The sequence below is a fragment of the Lampetra planeri genome, chromosome 53 (genome assembly GCF_965212315.1).
Source record: "Lampetra planeri chromosome 53, kcLamPlan1.2.h2, whole genome shotgun sequence".
Lineage (NCBI taxonomy): Eukaryota > Metazoa > Chordata > Hyperoartia > Petromyzontiformes > Petromyzontidae > Lampetra > Lampetra planeri.
This window is the reverse complement of record NC_136159.1, coordinates 5,456,798-5,480,999: the sequence shown is the minus strand read 5'-3', so window position 1 is coordinate 5,480,999 and position 24,202 is coordinate 5,456,798. Positions and strand designations below refer to the sequence as shown.

Genomic DNA, 24,202 nt, shown 5'->3' with positions numbered 1-24,202 from the left:
TAAAAAAAGTACAATGTGAATAAGGCTTGCGTAAAAGGTACATTTTTCACTTAATTACGTATGAACTTCTTTCGCACCGTACATAGCCAACCGCGCTAATTCGGAGGTGCGGGAATCTATATTATATAGAATGTTCATTATAAATGGAGGAGACGGAGAGTAAGTTCTGTACATTGTTTTTTTAATGCCAATCTGCACATGCAATGGGTCACACCGCGACAAACTTAAACGCTGACCGCTGCAACCATTTTTTTCAATACACCCCCCACACGTCCCACTTTCTCAAACGGAGCCTTACTCTGCTGCGTCACGTCGCGATGCATTTCTGCGGCATGCGGTTAGGGGTTTTGTGGGTGTGGGCCGCGGGGGGGCGGTGGTTTGTTTTTGCCGCGGTTTCGCGTCGGCCAGAGTGCGTAAGCGGTCGTCGGTGCCTCCCGAGAAAAGAGAGAGAGAGGGGGGGGGGCGGGAAAAAAAACATCTAAGAAATCGGGGGCAGCTGTAAAAACCGTCGGGACTGCCTTAACGCAGCGCTGCCGGCCACGGGTTGTGCGACGGCTCCCGCGTTTGGGAGGAAGGCCGCTTGCGCGCGCAGGTGACTCCGAAGCAGAAGCAGGTACCAGTGCGCCGGCCCCATGCTTTAGCCGCGGCTGCGTATGCTTGAGCTGCCGCTCGACTGCGACTCTGAAAACATTTGAATGAGGTATGTAATTGCCTGCGTGTGTGTGTATGCATATGCAAGCGTATGTATGTGCAAACTTTAATTTTTTTAAATAATTCCCTTGTAATAAGCCTCCTGTTTTGATCACCCTCCGGTTATATTGTGTAATTATAAAAACATGACATTTAAGCATGCAGCGCTGTTGGTTTAACTACTTTTTCATGTCGGTGCCACTTATTGGCATGTGGTTTCTGTTGAGACATCCCGCAGAATGGTGTTGTTTATGTGCCCTGCTGCTGTTGTAAGTTTTTCTTAAGTCGGTGTTAGACAAATTATCTGGTGATACTGTGTTGGCAGCAGTGCACAAGGGCAACAAAGAAAACCCCGACCACGTTTGTCAATAATGCCGCCGTAAAACAAATTATATGAGACAACGTTTCGCGCAACGGCCCTTCCGCCTGGTGCATCAGAATTTTTTTTCTAGGTATTACCCGCACCTTAACTGTATTTTGCAAAATATGGCATGTGCAAATCCGACACTGTACATATTTTGTATTTATTTGTTGCGTACTCTAAGAAGCATACATAGATGTGTTCTTACCTTGATGGAAAGAGGAGACACGTGGATAAGGGAGCATACACAACTTAGAGACATCGTATGTACAAGCATCGTATGTACAACCTATTCTCTTATTTTGGTACTGGCAAAGGAGGTCCCATGATGATGATGATCGTATGTACAGTTAAGAAAAGTCTGGGCTCAGGTAGGACTCCGCGCTGGAAGGGAGGGATGACGGTCTATGGACGAGACCAGCGATGGATTGCTAGCCAAAGGAGGGGAACGCACCCGAGAGAGTACGCCCAAACGCGGAGACTCAGAGACGAAGTTGGCTCGTGCGAGTGTGGGTAGGTTCTGGATGGACCTTTGCATCGCCGAACCCTTGGCGACAACTTGGGAGAGGCCTTCGCTGAGCGGTAGATTGATCATAGCTGAAAAGTGCATCTGCAGAATTGCACGAGCAGGTCCACGGCTCGGGTTCCCTCCCTCCCTCGCTCCACTGCGTGTTTTTTTTTTAGGTGTGACACAATCCCCGGCTGCAGTCTTAACAACGTCGCACCCAGGACGACCTGCCAGTAAAGCATTTATAATGACAAAAAATATTTCATCGGCCCTGGCCTCTGCGTGAGGGCGTTGCTAGATGAAGGGGGGGCTCCCCAAAGCATCGCCATCTTTCGCAGACTTGCGGTGAAAAAAGTTGCTCCGTCTCTTCTGGTTGACGTCGTTTTGCGGTTTGTCTTCCACCCACCCACGCCCCGCCCCCCCCTTTTCTGGCTGACATTCATTTTCGATCTTGCCCACCGGCCATCAACTTGTATTCTCAGCAGTCCATAGGATGGCACCAACTCGTGTTTGGTCTCGAACCCTCCACGTCGGTCCACTCCTCTTCCCGTCTCTCCGTTCAGTTCCCACGTACGCATCTCCTCTCTGTGCTTCCACTTTGTGCACGTTTTCGTTGTCAATTCTCCGCGCTCCCATGCGATCCGCGTGTGTCGTTGTCGTGCAATAACACCGTTTACAAATTGCAACTGTGTTATGTTACTCTTGCGAATAGAGGTAAAAAAAAAGAAACTCATTAAAAAGTAAGTTGCTTGGACCCTCTCCGCCCGCTCCAGCCATGTTGACACTGGCACTTGACATTTTTTTTATTTGTCTGGCCCAGGTAGCCGAGCTGCATGAGATTGAACTGAAAAAGGAGCCCCTTTGCTCTAGCGTTCGTAGCGTGTCTAGGTTTTCAACAAAGGGGCCACAGTATTTACATTTAAGAAAAAAAATATTCGAGTCGGGTGCGAGGTGCTATTTTTTTAAAATCTGGAATGTCTCCCCGCGAAATGAGAGAAAGTGTGCCAGGCTAAACGTTCTATTTCTTGCGCCGACTCGCAGCAAGTGCCCTCGGCCCGCGTGAAGTAACATTTTTTGAAGGGCTGTGTATGGCCGCATTTGTTCATTGTGCGCGAGCTTGCTGCGAATGTTGGTCGGAAAAAAGTTGTGGGAGCATTGGTCGGGGCGAGGGGGGGGAATGTGGTTTGGTGGCAGGAGGAAAACTTCAATAACACACGGCCTGTTTGTGTTCACGGTGGCGGATCTCCCTGCTTGGGATTTGAGCTTTTAAGAAACAAAGTCGATAAAAACGGATTTTGGCGAGCCAATGTTAATTTTATTTATCTGCGCGTTAATGATCAGAGGTGGGGAGTGGTGGCACGCAGAACGGTTTGTACGTTTTTTTTTAGCTCTGAACTTGGTTGCCAGAGTTCTGTTACCGACCGCACGGCAAACAATATTTGTGAGATGATATCTGAGCGAAATCTGCCCCCCCCCCCAACTTTTAGCAAATCGCACGAAACCAGCGTGGTGAAGTCGTCAAACAACCCTCGTAATTGACACGGCGCGATGAGTCATCCAGCAGTAAAATTGACAACGAGCTGTGAATCACGATTTCATAACTTTGAGGATTACTAATGATCAGGCTTGGCTCGTACCAGCTATTATATGAACTGTATGATTTGTTTGTTTGTGTGATTTGTTTCACTAGTCGGTTATTTTTGTAGTTTTTTGTGGTCTCCTTTGTATTGTTCCACGTTTTTCTAAGTCTACTGTGCAGTTTTGTTTTCTCTGAACCTAAATGTTACATTCGAAAATATTATATTCATGTGATTTACGTAAACCATAAATAATTGTTAAATACACACGTGATTTGATGCTCACATCTGGAGCAGAAGGATCTACTTGAATTCATTCATTGATGCATTGTTGCACATCAGGATCCAAATGATACATTTCCAAAAATTACCTGCAAATCATTCCTTGGAAAATCGTGCATAGCCAATCGTTGCTCCCTACTGGCAGATGAATTCCCCAGGTCACTCTTGAAAATTATACATCTCGACGGGTACTGCAAGATCCAACCATGTCCGTCCAGTACTCACCGAGCTGCATTGGCTTCCAGTTGCCGAACGATTACATTATCAGGTCACATTCATTACCACCCAAAGTGCTTGCCACAAATGAACCACAATACCTTGCTGGTTTCGTCAAGGAGCATAAACCATCACGCAAACTCCGGTCATCCTCGCAGCGGCCTTTGGCTGGTCATCGCACACTTTCAGATGCACTTCTGCGGCCGTCTGGAACGTTCTTCATTCTGATATTAGGAAGCCACTGGAGCTATGCACTTTGAAATCATCTAGATTGAAAACTAATTTCTTGAGAGCTGCTTTTTGTGTTTAGTTTGTTGTCTTTCCCCCACACCTCCGATTAGCACGGTTGGCTACGTATGGTACGAAATAAGTTCATCATACGTACGTACATCTTGGTGTCTTGACTTCTCACCTGGTTCAACAAAATCAACTTAAAATTACAATTCGTAATTAATGGACTACTATCCAGTTGCTGCACACACAACTAGGCGTGCATGAGTGAGGATACCACAATGACTGTCAAGGAAAGTAATTGGGTTTGGCCGGTAACGTCGAAAGAAATGTACGATGGCCTCTGGACTAAACCAATGACCGTTTGGCAGCAAAGGAGAGAATGCACCTGGGAGGGTGGCCACTGCCCGAGGTGGGGCAATGAGGTCGGTTTATGAGCAGGAGCGAGAGATGCATTATTGACATCGCAGGACCACGTGCGATCGAGGGATTGCAACGACGTTGGGGATGATGGGGGTCGTCTTTAGCAGGCAGTGGATAGACCTTGGCTGTGGTGATGATGATGATGAGTGACATTTCAAAAGCTTTCTACTGCCCCTCCTTTTTTTTCCCATTCTACAACTGTTGCACCGACTCTACTTGTTTCAGTTTTAGGCAACAAATAGACGTGTGTTTGTTTGTGTTGCCATGTTTGCCGGGAGAGCATTTTGTTTGGACAAATTAGCATGCTATTTGCGATGAGCAGCTGATGCTCGAGCCTGGGTTTTTGTTCGTCGTGTTTTGTAAACATTTGTTTGCATTTCAATGAAGCTCGAAGAAAAAGCACCATCGGTGCCACTGGCAGCAGTCCAAGGCGCTGCCTGTGTAGGATTGGGGGGCGGGAGTGGTGCCCTATCGTGGCTTTGTATACTTCCTTAACCCCTTGTTCTCGTTCAGAGACGTGTGCAAGTTCAGTGTGTGGGTCCCTCCCCCCCCGTTCACCGCTTAATCTTGGAAACGCGCAAGCTGCTTGGCATAAATTTTATTTAGAGAGTCGTAGCAGTAGACGTTGTACTCGCCGCAGAGAACTGTTGCGACACGACCACCACACACAATGATAGATGGCGGCAAACGATGCCACACGCCCTCCCGCATGGCCTTTTATTTTATTTTAGTTTTTCTTCAGATTCTGTTCTGATGATGTACGTGTACGTCAGAAGATGCTGCCTGTGCATTGAACAAAAAAACATATTCTCAGTTTTATCCAGAATGTGCCATTGGCATCGCGTCCGGTCATGTTTTTTTCCGTAGAGCAGTGCGCACAAACGTTCATGTTTAGACCATGGCCCACGGAGGGGATGTCACAGAATTGCTTCCGAGCAGCAATTTCCCACCCGCCCTGTCACCGAGGGTAATTATTGTCACATTTATAGTCAAACTGATTTTTTTGTTGAGGGCTTAAATGCACAAACAAATTAAACGTTCGTGTCCAGGCATTGGTGACCAGGGCTGAGACAAAATCTCACCTTGAGAACCCAATTATTTTTCAATCTCTGGTTGCTGGTGATCTCAGTGGTGTGCCGGCTCAGTGTATCTGACAGTGTTAGCCACCCTGAGCCACCCAGAATCCTCACACCAGTGTAAATTTAAATTGTGTCATCGGATTTCAGGTCTACCAGTTTCTCTGGCTGGTCATTGACTTTAAAACATATTTTTAACTAAATTGCTCACTATTCTCTGTATTTTTTTCCCCCAAAGCATTTAGCTGTGTTCAATGTTATTATTATTTTACATGAAGTATGTGCTACGTGGGTATACGTTGAACCGTGTGCAGGCGGCTCCGTTTACTGCGGAGGGCATTAATAGGGAAAATAATAAACAAACCCCCGTTTTTGAATGATTGCTCTCACGAGCCAGATTAGTCACACGGAATAAAGCTCGGTATAAATTTAGCGTGCGTTTCATTTTGGCCGTCGGCGCTCTCGGCGTGCGACTGTGCCAGCGTGTTTACAAGGGCGGCAGGAATAACTGGAGAGCTGTTTTCAAGGGGGGGGGGGGTGCTCTGTGACCAAAGTGGTGCGTGCTCTGGCCGCAAGGTTGGAGTTGGGGATGCGCAAGTTTGCCGGGCCCTCTCGGTTCGCTGAGCCCTCCGCGCCCCCCCCCCCCCTCAGGTAATTATCTCAACGCCGCGCTTGGCACCTCCTGGGAGGAGGGAGTGGAGCAGATCATAGGGGCCCCCCCCCAAAGGCGATCGGATCGATTGACACTCATTCTGCTCCGTTGGTTGGGAATACCGTGAGCCAGTGGGTGGATTGGGGGGTGGGGGGGTGTTTTTGGGCCGTGATTTTATTTTGTTTGCTATTTTGCTACTCTCTCTTCCAGCCTCTGTATGGAGGCTGTATTTATCCACGAACTGTAGAGTCTTTTGTGTATTTCCGTTGGTGTCGTGTCCACATCGTTCCTCTCCTTTACAATTCTTCCAGCACAGCACTTGCATCTGTTTCACCACGGGTGTCTTCGGCCTCTGTTATCTTCAATTATCGTTGTCGCTGCTTTTCTTCTAGACGTCTGTTAAATGCCGTTCTTCTTCTTTACATGCCCATACCACAGCGCTGTCTGTTCTCCCGATCCTTAGTGTGTGTGTAAAAAAAAAACACAAGACTCTTTCCCGTTCTTAAATCGCTGTTTCGATACTTTGTTCGACGAAGTCAGCTCCGCGAGACATCTAGCGTGCGCGGCGGCGGTGAAGTTGAGACGACTGCTGCTGCCAGTCAGGCTCCGTGCGGGAAGCTTTCGCGCGAGCTAGGGTAAGGCGGCGGCTGCAGCGGTGCGTTGGTGAGGGATGGTGCGCCTGGCAGTTACCATGCAGCATGGAACGCTGTCTGATTGTGTCCGCTGTGACCAGACCGAAGCATCGTTGTTTATTCATTGCACTTGTTTATCCAGGAATGCCTTGCCGAGTCTTATGACTTTTTTTTCAGGAGGGTCCTACCAAGTTTTCGCAGCAGCTGCTGCTGTGTGTGAGATCGCAATTCATTATTTTCCAGGTAATATTTCAGCATTGGGATGTTTTCCCCCAGGAGCAGTTAACTTGGTTTTCTTTGAGCTATGGCAGGGGTCTGCAACCTTTAAGACATAAAGAGCCACTTGGACCCGTTTCCGAAGGAAAAAATAAACTGGGAGCCGCAAAACCATTGCAACATTTAAAACAGATGTAGGGGTCTTACGGAGGAAATATGTGTCGAGCTGATATGTATGGGATCCAACGGGAAACTAGCACAGTGGGCGGGGCTACGTCAGTGCACGGGCAGGTGCCCTCTACGACGTCCGCGCTTCGGACGTTACGATCCCCCGGGGCCCCACCCCTCAGGGAGGGGGATGTATAAAAGGGGAATGTATCGGGGGGCTAGGGAGAGTTGGGTTAGCTAAGAAGAGAAGACGGAAGACGTCCGAGATAGAGCCCTGGTCTCCCCCTGCTACGCCGTCCTTGTCAGGACCGCGCAGGCTCGAGCCAGTGGTGTGGTGCCAGAGCCAGAGCCAGTGTTGGTCTGGACTCTGAGTACCGGGCCCGACTGACCAGTGTCGGGCCAAGATAGCCTCCCCTAGTCCACGAGAGGAGGACTCTGAGGCAGGCTAGGGTTAGCTAGGAGGTGTGTCCTCAGAAAGACGGGTGAGGGGGCCGATACCCCCTCAAGTGTGTATGTCACGACGGTTGTTGTAATAAACCTCAGTGTGCCTCAACCCCGGGTGTCGACCTGTATTCGACGGTACTACACAAATATAACACTGCATATATTGTTTCTTACCTTATTGCTATATACAGGATCGTGCAGTCAGCTGTCAATCTGAATAAAAAAAGGACTTTTTCACTTAACAATGTAAAATATATTTTTGCAAATTAATAGCTAAATTACCTGGTTAATGGGATTTTTGCTCCTGAACCTCAGTGCACAGTGTCTGCACATCAGGGCTGTAAGACGTCACCTTCATTTTCACACAGGCTTGCAAGCTGTCATCTGTGAGGCGTGATCGATGTTTGTTTTTAATATAGTTCATGTTGGAGAAGACCTGCTCACATACATATGTGGAGCCGAAGATCGACAGGACTCCAAATGCATACTTTTTCATGTTTATATAAGTGTTGGGGATGGCATTCCATGTTTCGAATACAAGTTTGTCCTGTTTGGGAAGGTTTTCAATATCACTCCATTTATGATTCTGAGCCAGAATGGCCTTCTGACGGGCAACATCCTCAAGAGTAGCGGTCAAGCATTTGAACTTGGACACCCATATATCTTTGTCGGCTATATCGGCCAGTTCCATCTCAAGATCAGGTTGACTTACACCTGCAAATGCAGTCATATTCAATAGGGATGGATCGATCGCCAGGGGAGTGACAGGGAAGGATAATGTCGTTTTTTCCTCTCTGAACTCACAGAATCGTTTCCCAAACGAACTTTGCATTGTGGTGATTGCAGACTTGAAATATTCCAAATTTATCGTATCATGACTTTGTTTGAACTCTCTCAAAGAGGGAAAGTGAGACAGTGTACCTCTCTGTAAATCTTTGACAAACACTGTCAACTTGCGCTCGAATGCCAAAACCTCCTCCAGCATGTGCAGGGCTGTGCCTCCTTTCCCCTGAAGGGTTGTATTTAGCGTGTTTAGATGTGCTGTCATGTCTACCATAAAATGTAATTTTTCCAGCCACTCTGGCTGTTCCAGCTCAGCAAAGGTGAGCTCTTTGCTGCCCAGGAAGGTTTTTACTTCTTCCAAACATGTGACAAAGCAACGGCAACGTTATTGCCTGTCACCGGGCGGGCAGTGTGGAGCGGAGCGGCGACCTGTCAGCAGCGGCAACGCCAGAGCAGGTGTCACAGTGCGCCTCCTCCCGTCGCTAGCATCCGCCCCGGAGCCGCGGTCAAGGTTCAAAAGAGCCGCATGCGGCTCCGGAGCCGCAGGTTGCCGACCCCTGAGCTATGGGAAGAAAACCAGAGAACCTGGAGCAAAACCCCATGCAGAACAGGGGAACAACATACAAACGCCACCAAGAAAGTCGCGCTGGTCAGGAATCGAACCTCGGGCCCTTGGTCCTAAGAGACAAGACGGTTACCACGGCGCCACCCTGCCCTCGACGCGGCTGAAGATGAATACAAACCTTCATCGTTACTTGCCTTTTGGAATTTCGCGAACGTTGATAAGAGAGATAATTAATAAGAGATAAAAGTTAATTTAAGGTCGTGTTTTTTAAAAAATTGCTCTTTCGATTTTACTCCATTCCCTCCCTCCCTCCCTAAGTTTTGGATAGGCATGATTGACAGCAGTGATTCAGTTCAGGAATAGATTATTGTCACAATCATCGTTTCTTATTATTTCTGTTTTTTTCTATCGTTTGTACGGTATTTTATTTGTTTAGAATCAGAATCTTAATTTATCCTGGGGGAATCCGATGAGCTGCGAAGCTCTTGTTCACAGATGTCCAGCAACAACTAATACACAAAACATTAGAATGAGTATTCTATGGGTCTTTCGGTAAAGCCACGTAGATATCAAAATAATAAAAATATCACGACGTTTCGATCGCAACACAAGCAATCGTCCTCACCTGAAGACGATTGCTTGTGTTGCGATCGAAACGTCGTGATATTTTTATTATTTTTCTATCTACGTGGATTTTCCGAAAGACCCATAGAATATGTATTCAGGCAGTCACGAAAACTTTTAAGTTAAGGTGAGAATGAGTGCGACATAGAGACATAGGTAAGCGAGTAACTAAAAACAACGAAATGTAAAGTAAGAATTTAAGTCAAAATTTCACGAGTCTTTGCACCGCATCTACCTACATTGAACATATTAACACATTTTATTATGATTGCATATATTGTAAGTAATTGGATCCCACACGTGCAATTGGATGCATATATCCGATGGTGTAAAATAGATTATAGTTAATGAATCGGAGCTTTGTTATGTTGCCCCGTATTCACTGAAAATGTGTCGGCTTTTCGAGCAAATCAAGCTTGCCGAGAGGTGCGGTCTACAGCGTTTTTATAGTTTACAGGCCCTTGCAGTGTGTATATATACATACACACGTTTACTTGGCACTATCTTTATTATCGCAACTGTCCTTTTCAAAATAGCCGTAATCTCCAGAGGGCTCTCACCTGGTGTAACGAGACAATGGCTCCCTTTTTGTCCGTTTGCGTCCAAAGTCTTTTTTATTCCTTCCCCCTCTGATCGTTCCGCAAAAGGCCAAAGCCCGTTAGCGGTTTTTTTTTCTTTCCAGGGGGCGTTTAACGTCACTGACGCTCATAAAGCCGTGCGGTCCTTCACGGTTCCTTCCTGGGGGGGGGCGGCGGGGAACGTGGAGGAATGTTAGTGTCTGCAGGGGTCGCGGCGGCAGTGTGTTCGGGTCAGCCCACCGATCACAATTCGCTATGAGGGGCTGACCTTGTGCTGCCACGCCGCAACGGTCCAGATCAGTTCTGACCCAGGCAGCTTTTTCGCGAGCTCTTGCGTCTCCGTGCGTGCGTGTGTGTGTGCTCGCTCCGCCTGTGCTTGTTTTGCCTCCGCGATATTTTATTTTTTATTTCTTAAATGCGTGTGGTCCAGCACATGTGGGTCGTCACGTTTCGCGAAAGACTCCTCCAAACTCGCGTATTTTTGTTGTTGTTGTAGTTTTAGCGGTTTTTTTCTTTGGCATTGTTTTAGCGTGCGTGGTTAGTGTTCTCCGGTTTCATCCCACGAGAGTCTAAACTCTCATTAATGGCATTGGCCAAAACTTCCCAATGTAGCACGAAAATTCTAAATAGGTTTTTTTATTTGTCTGGGTAAAATAAATGGTATTTTTATATTTTATTTTAGAGTTGTAATGTGAAGATTGCATACGGTAATTGTAATGTATAGTCACGTAGAAGGGAAATAATAAAAAATAAAACAATACAATTCTCACGACGTTTCGATTGCAACACAAGCAATCAACATCAGGTGTGAAAACCACAGCAAGAAAATTTTAAAAAAACGTCGTGAGAATTTTATTGTTTTATTTTTCCCTTCTACGTGACTTTACTGAAAGAACCAAGAATATGAATCCCTGCAGTCACGAAAGCTTTAAATTGAAATGTAATGTATAGGTTTGTAGGGGGGTGCATCAGCCACATAGTGGTTGGCGCACTGCCCTATGAACCCAGGGACCTAAGTACCATTCCAAGCCACAGCTGATGACATCATTGGTGAGTGATATCGGAACTGGTCGCGGGCACGCCACCTAACACCACCCGACACAGACCAGCGTGGTGAAGTACGGTCAAACAACAATCCTATTTTTTTCAGGAGGGCCCTGCCAAGTTTTCGAAGTGCAGAGAGCAATGGCCGCTGAGTAATTTGCGGGTAATTTTATCCAGTTTGGAATAAATGTTACCGTCAACGGTGAATTGACTAAGATGGTCACTGCATCGCGTGCTTTTTGTTGCCGTTTGGAACGCGCTCTGCAGCTATTCACTTTCACATTTTCTCGATTGAAAGCTAATTCCTTTAGAAGTAATTGTTGTGTTTTAGTTTGTCCTTCCCCCACACCACTGACTTATCACGGTTGGCTACATCAGGTGCAAAAGAAGTTCAACATACATTATAAATTATTATTTTTATCATAATACAACATCCTTTATAGTTTGCGCTGGTTGTACGTTTTGTTTCTAGTAATGAGTACTGTTTGCTAATTGTATCTGCTGGGCAATTCTCTCCGCGCTCTTGTACTTTGGGCCAGATCATTACGGAACATGCAATATTTAGTGGTGTCGGCATCGCGGGTGTACCAGCTTATTGGCAAAGAGAATTATCACTCCATTTTAAACATTGATGGGCACCGCTTTGCATCTTAATTGATGGGGGGCTAAATGTAAAATCACAACGATTGCTAACAACGCCTCCCCCCCCTCTCTTGACTAAGCACTTTGCGTGTAAAAGATTGTGCCGTGCGGGCTGGCGAAGTGGTACAGAAAAAAAATCCCGTCGACAAAGGTGCGGCGCGTGAACCACAACGGCCTCTTGTTTTCCGCTGTCTCGGGATCTTCGACAGGAATTGATGGGAAAAAACAGTAGATGCGTAAAAGTAGGCATTCTGCGATCCAATAATCTATTTGTCTCGGTTTTTGCCGTCCCCTTTGTGTATTGTTTCTTTAGGGCTTCTCATTTGTGACGTTTCATTGGCGTCCTTTGTCTAAACGTGACATCGGTATAACTTGATCATCAGCCATGCTGGATGAAGGCCACTCGAAATCTGTTGCAATCACTCATGGCCTCACGATGCAGCTCGGCCAATTTCACTCCCCCACGTCTCAATGGTGAACGTCCTCCCAGGCACATTTCTTTCTTCGGCCGCCACTCCCGACAAACCGGCCAACATCGCTTCTTCTAACGGCACGTCCCGCCCCCCCGCCCATCTTCTCTCCCTCGCCTTCGGTGCGACGTCTTGACTTCGTCTACGATCCGTGCCGTCCTGCACCCATCTCCGAATGCAAAACCTTGCACACACACCTCCACGTGCTTCTTTGCGCGCTTTTTTCAGTTGTTTGTTACATTATCTCATGTTGTTTGTTCCTAATAGTTACGGTCATAGCCGGTAATGGGCGCTGGTGAGAACTTTTCTTGACGCACGTCGGTATGTACATTTGCGTGTTTATCAAACACAAATTCAAAACTCCTTGTCAATTTTTTTACCCCCAAAAATCTTTCTGTGTTGTGCTCCCTCTCCTCCATCCTGTGTCTCAAGCGTTGTGCCTCTCCCCTGGCTCCGCTCCCACAAGACAGCGTCGTTGTCAACGTGCAAGGGGGCCGTCTGTTCTGCCCGGTTTGCGTCTTATCCTTTCGACGATGTTCGAGCGTTCGCGACGCCTCTCCTCCCGCTCTCTTTGCCCCCGAGCGGAGACCCCAGATGTGCCGCTCGCGAGAAATCCTGCTCCGCCCCCCCTCCCCCCCACCCCCCTCGTACCGCCGCACTGATACCGCGATCACCACCAACGCGGAAGCCTCTGCGGGCGCTAATCCCCGAGCGGTACCAGGTGCGAGCGGCTTATTGCTTCATTTGGGAGATGATTGGGATGAGGATGGTGGTGGGGCGTGCGCGTGCGTGCGCGCGTCTGCACGCCCGCTGCGCCATCTGGGTGCCGATTCGTCACGCTCGTTCGTTAGCGGTGGGGCCGGACACACATGGTGGCCCAGCGTGGGCGGGAGGGCGGCCGGCCTGACGGGCGTGAAGGCTGACTAAGAACGCGTGCCGACGAGTTGTCGGATAACGCGCGTGTAAAGTTGTGCTGTTTTTGTTTTCGTGGCGGTGTAGGTGCCTGTGTTGTCCTGCTGCATTTGCGAGTTGGTCCCCGTAATGAGTTGGGGTGCTGTGGTGGTGGGATGTTAAGTACCTCGCCTGGTATGCAGGAGTTCGTGGGTTCAATACCAACCCTGAGGCCTGTACATTTGGAGTTTGCATGTTCTCTCAATGGTCACGTGTATTTTACTCCGGGTCCTCCGGTTTTCCCTCCGCATTTAGAATCAATATGCGTTTAGAGAATTTTACAGCTGATTTCAATTTCCACATGATAAGCCACTTGGGTGAGCTATCATTTGTGGCTAGGTCGCTTCTGAAAAGCGCTGTATAGTTGAGTGGGCTTTACCTGGTAAAATAAATAGTTTATAGTCTTTATGGAGTTGGCGTGGGGAAGTTTTTATTGAAAAGGGCACTGCGCTCAGATCTCTGGTCACCCGCAGCCACCCCTTCAACGAGGGGTCCTGCATGCGTTGTGCCGCTGTTTTCATTCTGCGCCCCGCCTGCGATCATGTTTGGCGTCAAATCGACGGATTAAAATCCTTTAATTATAACCAGTTGAGAGGCGGAGGAAGCGTGTACACGGACGCTGACTAAGAATATCGAACAAAAGCCGAAAAGTGTGCAAAGTGACGTGCAGAGGTTGCATGCTAGGAATTGCAGAGACGGAGGAACGCGTAGATTGTAGAACGCACAAAGTTTAGGGACGTGGTATTGATTTCTCAGAAAGGTTGGTGGATTGGTGGGTTATTCCCCCCCCCCATATAATACCTACCCTGTCGCTCGCAGTCCCTACCTGGATGGGGCAGTGCGCCCAATTTTCTCCCTTCGCCTAAACCCAGCAGTCACCGAGTTGTGGCTTTTGTCCGTGGATGTTGTGCCCCCTCCCCCTTTCCCATTGCGACTGTTTGTTCTTTGTGTCCTGGGCTCTTGTTAAATACAAAAAATAAAAAGTTTGGGGGGCTTGACGAGGGACGTGTCTCTAGAAGGCACCTTGGCCGGCGGTCGAGACTAAGAATAGAGTGGCAGCCAAAGGTGGGGAACGTCAGAATCAGAATCATAATATTTATTTACACTGGCGCTATCCGATGCGCTTTAAAGGTCTTTTTCACAGATGCCCAGTAGAAGCAGGTAAGAACATTACAACAACAAACAGGACAAAAACACGATAGCAGTGCAAAGTACAAGGAACAAATCACCCAAACACACACAAATAAAACTAAACCATCCCCATCCTACCAGGCAAAGCCCACTGAGGTATTAACTTGTTTTTCAGAAGCAACCTGGCCACAAACGATGGCTCAACAAACTTGCCAATCATTTGGACATTTATAGCACCAAAATAATCTGAATAATCTTCATGCATGTTTCTAAATGTGGAGGGGGAAAAACCGGAGGACCCGGAGAAAAAAAAAATCCACGTGACCACGGGGAGAATATGCAAACTCCAAATATACAGCTGGCGTCAGGGTTGGGATCGTACCCAGGAGTAGACGCCGCAGAGATGGAGCCATGAAATTTGACTCTTTTGCGGGAACTGGACAGATTGTTGCGTCGTGTGACCGTGAGAGATGGTGATTGTTACTTGCCATTGTCATCTCATATTCAGATGATTTGCATCGATATATATTCAGTTCTCCGCTGCACATTTCTAAGAATTTGTCTTGAGCATAAGAATGGATTTTAATGGACGGATGGATGCATTGTTGCTTGCCAGTGCTACAAAACCTCGCTTTTATGGTCATGCTTGACCGCTGTTGGCAAATACTTTGTCTTTGATATCTTTTTTTCCGTGAGTTCGAGGGTTACACAAAAAAGGGTTAGAAAAGCACAATAGAAGGCTGTGGCTGCTGCCAATTCCTGGCGGCGCTACTGCCACACTCAATGCGGAGGTCTAATTAAAGACCCCCCCCCCCCCCCATTGAGTGTGGCACCCATGCTGGCCAAGCTGCTTCATTGGCCAATTACCCGGCAAACAATGACTGGGTCAGGCGGCAGGGGGTGGAGGTGCGGGGGATTGTGGAGGGGAAAAGGTAGCAAAAAGCAACCTCATTGCACCCGGTTTTAAACGCGGCGGTAGGGATGGAGGCTCGGGTCTGCGCAGTTTTCGCTCGCTTGGCACTATGAATCGGCGAGGCTGCCGGTCTTTGTCACGAGCTGTTGTTATTGTGCGCGGGCAGTCCAGCTGCGTTGTCCTTCCCCAGTTTTTGTGCCGCCCCTCCCCGCCCCGCTTGAATGGGGCTCATGGAAGTGGCCACTCAAGTCGAAACGTGCAGCGATTGTTGCGGGCGCGCGAAGGCCGGTCCCATCCGTAAGGGGCATTGTCACTCGGGGACAATGCGTCGACACCGCAGGTCCGTGGCGCTTAAGACTCGTGGCTCCGTCTGTCCTTTTTGAATTCAGGGGGGTGAGGAATTCTTTGTTGTGGTTGCTTGCAGAGGGCCCGAATGGCTCCCTGTGTGTTTAAAATACCTATGGTAGGGCCACACAATGGCACGTACACCTCGGTCAGAAGGGCCCTCTTGCAGTGACATAAGTAATTCAGCGTGTTTTAAAATTAGAAACGGCAGCATTGTCGCCTGTTGTCACAAAGATATTCCCTCGCTCGAGTACCCGATTTTGTGTGTGGCTAAGATGCTTGCAGTGACAAATTGTTGTTCTTGGGACTGTTTTGACTCTGGAGATCTTGTGTGGCCACGGGCCACGTGCAAAGCTGCTGGCTGTCAGTTCCCCCACCACCCCTCACAAAAGTGTACGTTTTCAATCTCCAAGATAGTTTGAGGCGTGCTTGCCTTCTCTTTGCTCGTGTTTTTCATACAAATCCACGTAAACCTTTACGAATGGAAAATTGTATCAGGTGCTCATTCCTCTGTGTAAAGCGTTTTACATCCGCGGTTCTGTCTCTCGCTCGCTGCCACAAAGCCTTGCCATCGGTGCCCATTATTAGGTGGGGGGGGCTTTGTAGACTCTCCAGGCGATCGGAGCACTTTCTCCAGAGTGTTTTTTTTCGTGAACGGAGAATCTGTGGAATCCTAATCATTGTTGTTAAAAGTGAATGGGGGGAAAAGCCTCGATTTGCCATGACTTACGATGCAATTCGGATGAATGACAGGTCCGTATGCGAGGAAGGCTTGCCCCTCGCCGTCGTGATAAATAGCGGCCGGCCATGGTGGCTTGTTACAAATGGCTTTTTGTGCAAATTAATGCGATCGCAGCCGCAGAATTTCAATTCCTTCCATTCGGCGACTGGCCTCGCTGCCATTAACCCCTGTGTAGTCCCGAGATATATAGAGCCGGCCGTGAGATTAAGTGAGTGAGCCCCCCCCCCCCTTGCCCCCTCCCCGCCTCCCCCACCATTGGGCTTCACAAACTCCTCTCTGTGAGCTGCCGTAACGTAACCCGTCCCGCGGCAGCCGCGCGTTCTATTTCAGAGGACGGTCCATCCCAAGTTTTGTTGTTGTTTAATTTTTGTTGGTTAGAGCGAGCGTTTGACTTGCAGCTGTGGGTCTTGTGCGCGGCCGTCGTCTGGAAGAGGTGGCCGCGTAAGTTTTTTGTGGTGGGAGCCGGTTGCCGACACGGCTTAACAACGGAAGACTCTGCAAGGGAGGACGGGCTACGAGAGAGTGCTCGGGCTACGAGAGAGTGCTCGTGCCCTCGAATTCGACGGAAGCACCTGCACTCTCAGCGCAAGCTCTCCTTGGTGCCAACCCTGGTGAAAGATTGCGCGCCGGCGTATGCGGTGCGCAAACATTTGCACGGCCAGGAGAGATATTTTTTATTTTTTCGGGCTGCAGAATTCTTCTTCCGAATGGGCCCCCCCCACCCCCCGGATTTCCACGACGTCCCCTTGCCTCCTTTGCTCGGTCGATTGTTTTTTTCTGAACGTGCCGGTGATCTCGGATGGTTCCAGGGACCGTGCGGAGATGCGAGATGGGCTCTTGCGTTTTTATTTTTTGTCGTCGTTAGTGGCTTCCCAGCTGTGAAGATTGACGGATTTGACTGCCTTGGAAGCCCACTTCTTTAGATCATCCCGATGGCACACTCTGTCCCCCCCATCATGTGCTGCCACTCGTGTAATAACATTTTCTTTTTACCTCGCAAAGCCTCACCGAGTCTCACTCTGCTTGCTGCCCGTCAGGGTTCTACCACGTTGGTATTTTGGGGCGATTATTTTTTTGTGTACGGTAGGAAATGGGTTGGAATCCGGAGGTTTTTGTTCATGGTAGGAAACTGGAGTGGGAGAAAACTATGTATGTAATGATTAACATCCCTTTGATTTCAACTGTCATGATTCGATTCTGGAATAGTTTTTTTTGGGGGTCTTTATTTTTGCAGTCTCAATAAAAAAATGTAAGTTTTTGTCTCCCTCAATATTGTTTGCTCCATTGGCTAGACTGTCAACATGTCATTTGCATGCCACCTAAACACGCAATTGTGACATGCATAAATCTGTGCATGTACCGTGAGCGTATTAATTGATTTTGAAGTCCGAATCGATGCTTCGTCACGTTCATAGATAACGAAACCCCTCCGATACAGGTGAGTGAATCCTACTTGCTGTGCAGCTACTCATGCACTTTATGACTCCCATCTCGGCATGATCCGCCAACCCCACTTCCAAAGTGCTGAATTACAGGCATGTTTCGTCACCACACCCTGCAAGTTGGTTTAAATGTTGTACATTTGCCTCCTATGAATGTGCATTACTCACCCTCGTATTAGACGAAGAATTTAAGATTAACACTGAAAGATCTTTGGACAGGAAAATATAATTTACATTTGATAGAGGTGCAATATACATGTCATTGTGCCGAAAAGAAGGGTATTTTTTTAGCAAGGGAATATGACTTGTTATGGCATAGGCATCAGAAAAATGGACATTGTGTATGCAAGTGAGTTGCATCATATTGGGTGCTTGGGAAAGTAACAAAAATCTATAATTCATACGTGTCCTGTAAAGAAGGCCCATTGGCACAAACGTCACCTGCCTTTTTACGTTTGACGCCAAAGTATTGTTGACGAATGTGCTGAGTTTATTGTTTCGATTTAAAGCTTTCGTGACTGCAGGGATTCATCTTCTTGGTTCTTTCTTTCGGTAAAGTCACGTAGAAGGAAAATAATAAAATAATAAAACATAATAAAATAACATAAATAAATAACATAATAATTATTTTATTATGTTTTATTTTTATTATTTTATTATTTTCCTTCTACGTGACTTTACCAAAAGAACCAAGAAGATGAGTTTATTGTTAGTTATGTTTGTGCACCACTGCCGACGGAGCAGCACATTTGTCGAGATAAAGTAAGTATGCTACGGCGGGGGATACTTTGGGATGATCGCTAGTCCTCAAGACTAATGATGGGAGTGGCGGCCGAATAGATGGGACGAATCGCAAATGTAATCTTAACACGATCGACTTGTCGATAGATCCAAAGCAAATTCTGGCGGATTAACACTGTGGCCAAAGTGCCTGACGCAGCAAATAAGACTCTTCGGTGTGCGACAGAAGGGGGCACGTAGCTGGGGAGGACACGGATGGGAGGAGAGATTGCAAAGAAATGGCTCAGAGGTGGGGGGCAGTCATGGGGGGGGGGGGGAGGTGAAGGGCTGAGAATGTAAATCGTGCGAGACATCTGTCACTGTGGGGGGGGGGGGGGGCTCAGCTCCTTGACCCGTGACCCCCCCAAGCCAGTGCTGACGATTGGTCTATCACGCGGGCAAGCTGCTTTGTCACGGCTGCATTGTGACATTGGGCTGTTTTGCCAACCACGCACGCACGCGCGTACACACACACACGCGCGCACCCTTTCATATTCCAATTGTGCTGTCGGATGTCATGTCAAGCGATGAAGATGGAACTTTTACTGAAATCAGTGTAACGTCACCCGCCCCCCCACATTACCTATGAGAATGGACCCCTGGAAGATGACATGGCACCCAGAAGCAGAGGTCGCAAACGGGTTTTGATTCCTTACCCGTACCCGTCCTCGGCCGCACCAGGGTCACAAACGGGTACCCGTACTCATACCCGGCCGTACCCGTACCCTACCCGTACCCGGGTACGGGTATCGGGTACCCGGTTGCGACCTCTGCCCAGAAGGCCCCACGGGTATCGGGTAGGGTACGGGTATCGGGTACCCGGTTGCGACCTCTGCCCAGAAGGCCCCACGAGAAGGGCCGTTTCATGGCGCTCGGCGTGATCCACCAAAGCCTCGCCACCACGGTGCCGGATTACCGGCGCGCGCCAACCGCCGTCCCATTAAATGTATCCCATAAAGCCAATCGGTCAGACATCCCAGGGACAGCTTTATAAACCTTGACTTAAATCTTGACTTAATGCTTTCGTGACTGCAGGAATTCATATTCTTGGGTTTTTCGGTAAAGTCGCATAGATAGGTTCAAAGAAAATAACAAAAAATGACAAAAAACTACGACGTTTCGATCGCAACAAAAGCAATCGTCATCAGGAGAAAAAAATTGCGTGAAAGCTGCTGAGGCAGGATGTTTTAAAGGTTTTTAAATGGGTGTAGCCCAAGGGTCAAAAGCGAAGTGGGCAGGGCTAGTGATGTTAAAGTGAGAAATTAGCATGTCAATGTAAGATCGCCACATCGAGGAAAACGAGCACCGGTGGCTGTGTTAGTGAGACATTTAACCTGTTAATGTGAAGACATTTAACCTGTTAATGTAAAAACAGAGAGTCGAAACCCTTTGGAAAGCTTTGTAAACCCTTGTGACAAAACGGCGTCGAGGCTTTTCTGGATGGATAGCTGACGGATGTGTCGCCAACGCTCAAGTTCATGCCTACGCACGGTCGGCGTGCGTGGTGATTTAGATTTTTAAGCGCGCCTTTAATTTTATGCGCCATCGCTTTGACAGCGTCCCAGAACCGTTCGGGGTTGTTGGACCGACTGGGGGGGGGGAGGTGGGGGGTGGAAACCTCTCCCGCCATACGTCCGTGGCATGCATATTAAAGAGGCGCGTGTGCGGTCCCCGTGCGTTGTTTAAAACCAATTCCCTTACTTTATCTTTGTCACCATTAACGCTCCCTTTTCTGGTTGAAGGATACCAATCCCGAGGTCACATTTGAGCATCGCGATTGGAGGCATCGCGGTTGTAGGCCAACGTTGCGAGACCTCCATGATCCGCCTCGCTCGCTAGCCCCATCGTCCGTGTGGACGGTGGACGAATAGTGAAGCTTATTCAAATAAAAAAAATGTGAATTACAAATCCAGTAACTGGTGCCACCCTGGACAATTTTAGGTCCCATTTCATCTTGGTCTTCCTTTTCTCACATGTATTATTCCCTGTGAAAACCTGTTTGATTTCACTAGGGGATAACCTTTAGTTTATTCTTTGATAGGGGTTTAGCCGGCCTGAGATGACCTCCTGTATGCATAACATTTGTGGCTTTCGCAGGGTGTAGTGGCACGCCATCTGCCGTGAGCGAACGGCTTGGTAAAGGAGCAGCCCTGCAATTCCTATCTCGTGCCACTGGTAGCAGAAGGCACCTCCACTAGAGAGAGCTCTAGACAGCCCCCTTCCGATCGGGTTTTTGTCCGACTCGTTCACGCTGGCTGGACGTCTTGAAAGAGATGGGATCACCCACACTTTACCCCACCACATGCGACGCACCGATTGACTTAACTGTCGTTGGTGTAACCGATTATTTTTTTTATACTGCTGGTTGGACAGAAGCGGGGTGGGGATGTAAGAAATTGGCCTCATTGTTTCGGTTGTTTTGCCGGAAGATGGAATTTGAACCGGCGACCTCTGGATTGCGCCGACTTCTGCATCACTGGCAGCATCTTTGAAAGCGACTACCTTGAGTAGTTTCAACTTAGTCAAAACTTGGAGTCGCTTCTTGCAGTCGCTTTGAACTGTTTTGCAACCTCTGCTGGTGGCGAGAAATGCCCGGGTTAATATTGCTGGAGGTGTTACTCCCTTTAATTAAAAGTGGCGATTGGAAGGCAGCGGGAATTGACCATTAAGATTAACGCCATCCCTGGCGTGTGGTTATGGCGCAGTGTGTACGCGTTTAAAGTATGTTCGCCCGTATGCGTGCATGCGGGGAAAATCGACGCGCAATGAGGGCAATTTTACTTTTTAATTACTGATCAAGGACATTGCTAACGTATGCCTGGCATTATGGTGCTGTGCTGTGGATTTTATCTGCCTCTTGCCACGATTATTTTTATTTGAGGTAGAACTTTAATTGGAATGTGGGTGCCTGGAATATTTAGCAGATTTTCTTTTTTTAAAGTACAGCTGTCACCCATGCATCCTCCGGAGATTCGATCTATTTGCATGATTTATAATCTCAACTCTATTCAAGTTTCGATTCTTAAAAATACATATTGCGGCGTAAATAGCGGCCACTAGTGGCTGCAGCTGTCACTTGAACCCATTAGGATGTATATGAAGCAATCAACAAAAAATGCCGCTTGGAACGTTATTTTTACGTCTCAAATTGATAACGAACCGCAGTTAAGAATCAGAATGTTTATTTATACTGGAGGAATCCGATGAGCTATGAAGCTCTTTCTCACAGATGTCCAATCGGGGCGGGTCAGCATGTTACAACAAACTGTACAAAACACAGATAGGAGTGCAAAGTAGAAGAAAGGTTAAAAATCACCCAAACACATAAAAATACAACTAAACCATCCCCATCCTACCAGACACAAAGCCCACTCGGGTATTAACTTATCGTTCAAAAGCGACCTGGCCACAAATTATATCTCAACAAAGTGTCTTATCATTTGGACACTTATAGCAGCAAAATCATCTAAATTGAACGCAAAAAATCAACTGCCTCTACTTGTTTTTTTTTTGCCATTTCCAATTTTCTTCTGAATTGTAAAATTAACAAAAAGCCACGTGGGTGAGACCATGGGTCAAATCCATTGATTGTTTTTGAAATTGTGGAAGCCACCACAAACAAACAGGTCCATCGTCTGCTGACTTTGCTAAAAAAAAAACGCTTTTAGCGGTGCGTTCCTAAATTGGTTAATTTCTATAATCTGTCTCGTTTGTTCATCGATTTGATTCGTTGTGTTTGTGATTTGCGGTCATACGGGAAATCTGCTGAGGGCAGCCCGTTAAGTGTGTAGCCGTCGGAGCTGCGAATGTGTTTTCCTCAATTGCGGGAAAACAAAGTCCCTGTCCATCATATTAAAACCACTTACTTAACAAAGCTTCCCCCGCCAAAGCCGTGGTCGTAAACCGCCTTCCCTTAAAATAATAACCCTTTCTAACTACTCTCCCCTAATTATAGAGGGGCTCATGAGTGGCAGATTAGAGAGGGGGCCGTGCTTTCTGAATGTACCACAGAGTTACTCACGCTCCTCTCTCCCCGGGTGATATTTTCTGCTTGCGGCGGATCAGAATTCAATGCAGCCACTTTGTAATCCAAATCAGGTCTGAAGGCTTGCAAGTCCTGCTGCTCTAACCCGTTCACCCTGTGGAATGCCGTCCGTTATACAGCGAAACAATTCTTCTTTTTTGGCGACGGTTTCTTACGGGAAGCGATTGGGGCAGGGTAACGTTTTTTTTTTTTGCGGGAGGCTGTCGTGGTTGTGACTGTGAGTGCACCGGACCTGCGATCCAGAGGTCGCAAGTTCAGTTTGATCTCCCGGAGTGGCAGTTGAAATGACAAGTTTAAATCTAAACCTCCCCCCCCACCACCCCGCCTTTATCTGTCCACCCAGCAGTATAATTGGATTCACTCATAATTAATCGATTGTCAGGTTGCTTGTGGTGGAGGAAAGTGTGGGTACTCCCATCTCATTCCAAGATTTCTGGTCGGCGTGGAAGAAGAGGTCAGTACACCCTCCTATAAGAGCTCCCCTCGAAGTACAAGGGGACTTTGAGCTCTTGCCCTACACCTTCTGAGTTGTCAGTCGAACGTGGGTGGTGTCCGATTCGAGAAATATGCGTGTGTCTACAAACCCTGTTTATCATTTGCCCAGCAGTGGCGTGCAGCAAATATTTGCAGTGCTCCACCTTTACTTTTTTTAACTTTTTTTTTACTTTTTGTAGTTTTTTTTTGTCGTGGTGGATGGGGGTGTGGGGTGGTGGGGGGAGGAGCTGTTGTGGGTGTGACCCCAAACTGAAGCCGGAATAAGGCATCGCATGGCTAACGTACCCCGCGGGGGGGGGGGGGTGGTTTGTGAGGGTGCAAACGGGCAAGGGGAGATTTCACGTCGCAGTTCAGCGTTGGGTCGTGCGAGCCTCGAACGCTCTCAATTGGCAGGGTTCGCCGTTGCCTAACGTCAAATGAGAACCCATCGAGGTAGTTGAAAAGGTGTAACGGTAAGTTGGCTACTCGCGCGGTGTGGATCCGTACGCTCTCAATGCACGCGTCGAATCGGGCGGTGGCAATAAATTTATTTGCGGCGCATGCAAAATGATGCGCTGACGTGACACGCTTACGTTACGTTCAGGCTGTGACGGTGCGACCAACATTTGACAAACGAGGCAACGAAAACCATAAACGAGACTAGTGACCGATTCTTGCATTGACTCGTGGCAATTCGTACGATGGGCTGAATTGTCACTGTAGAGCAAGCGGTTCTTCACTGAAACCTGCACCTCTTTTGTTCTCAATCGTAAAAAAAATGTGTAATGTTAATAACAACATAGGGTTTGATGAAACAAAGCAGTTGTACTTGCGTTTCCGTGCTTAATTAATGTTTTTGATGATTTACCTTCTAAAAAAATCTTGCCATGTCTCGCACCCTCCAGAAAGGGCATCTCGCAAACGCAGGGGGTGCGTGCAACCCAGGTTAAGAACCACTACTATAGAAGGTAGGACAGCCTGTTAAAAAAAAAAGTATTACGTTCTGAAAAGTTAGCACTCAACATCTGTCTAACAGCCCTCGAGTGTCAATGCCAAATTGGTGGTAAGTTGCCCTCCACCCCTACCCCCCCCCCAAAAAAAAGGCAAAGCTCCCTGAAAATTCACGGCACTGTCCCCGTCACGCTCCAACAGAGACGACCGACGGTAGTGGGGGGCCCGCCCGCTCTACCGCTCTAC

The 24,202-nt window shown here is 47.8% G+C and overlaps 1 protein-coding gene across 4 annotated transcripts in view; it reads left to right on the top strand.

Annotated features, from left to right (window-relative positions):
- The window catches only part of LOC144734818 (repulsive guidance molecule A-like), a 124,887-nt gene that overhangs the window by 21,082 nt on the left and 79,603 nt on the right, over positions 1-24,202 (top strand). Inside the window, exon 1 of one of the 4 annotated variants that reach the window (XM_078617203.1) lies at positions 520-613. The exons of 2 other annotated variants lie outside the window; for them this stretch is intronic. The gene's annotated coding sequence lies outside the window, so the exon portion shown is untranslated. Of the gene's footprint in view, positions 1-519; positions 701-24,202 lie in introns of those variants that run through there. One more of the 4 variants, XM_078617202.1, reaches the window with a different exon arrangement.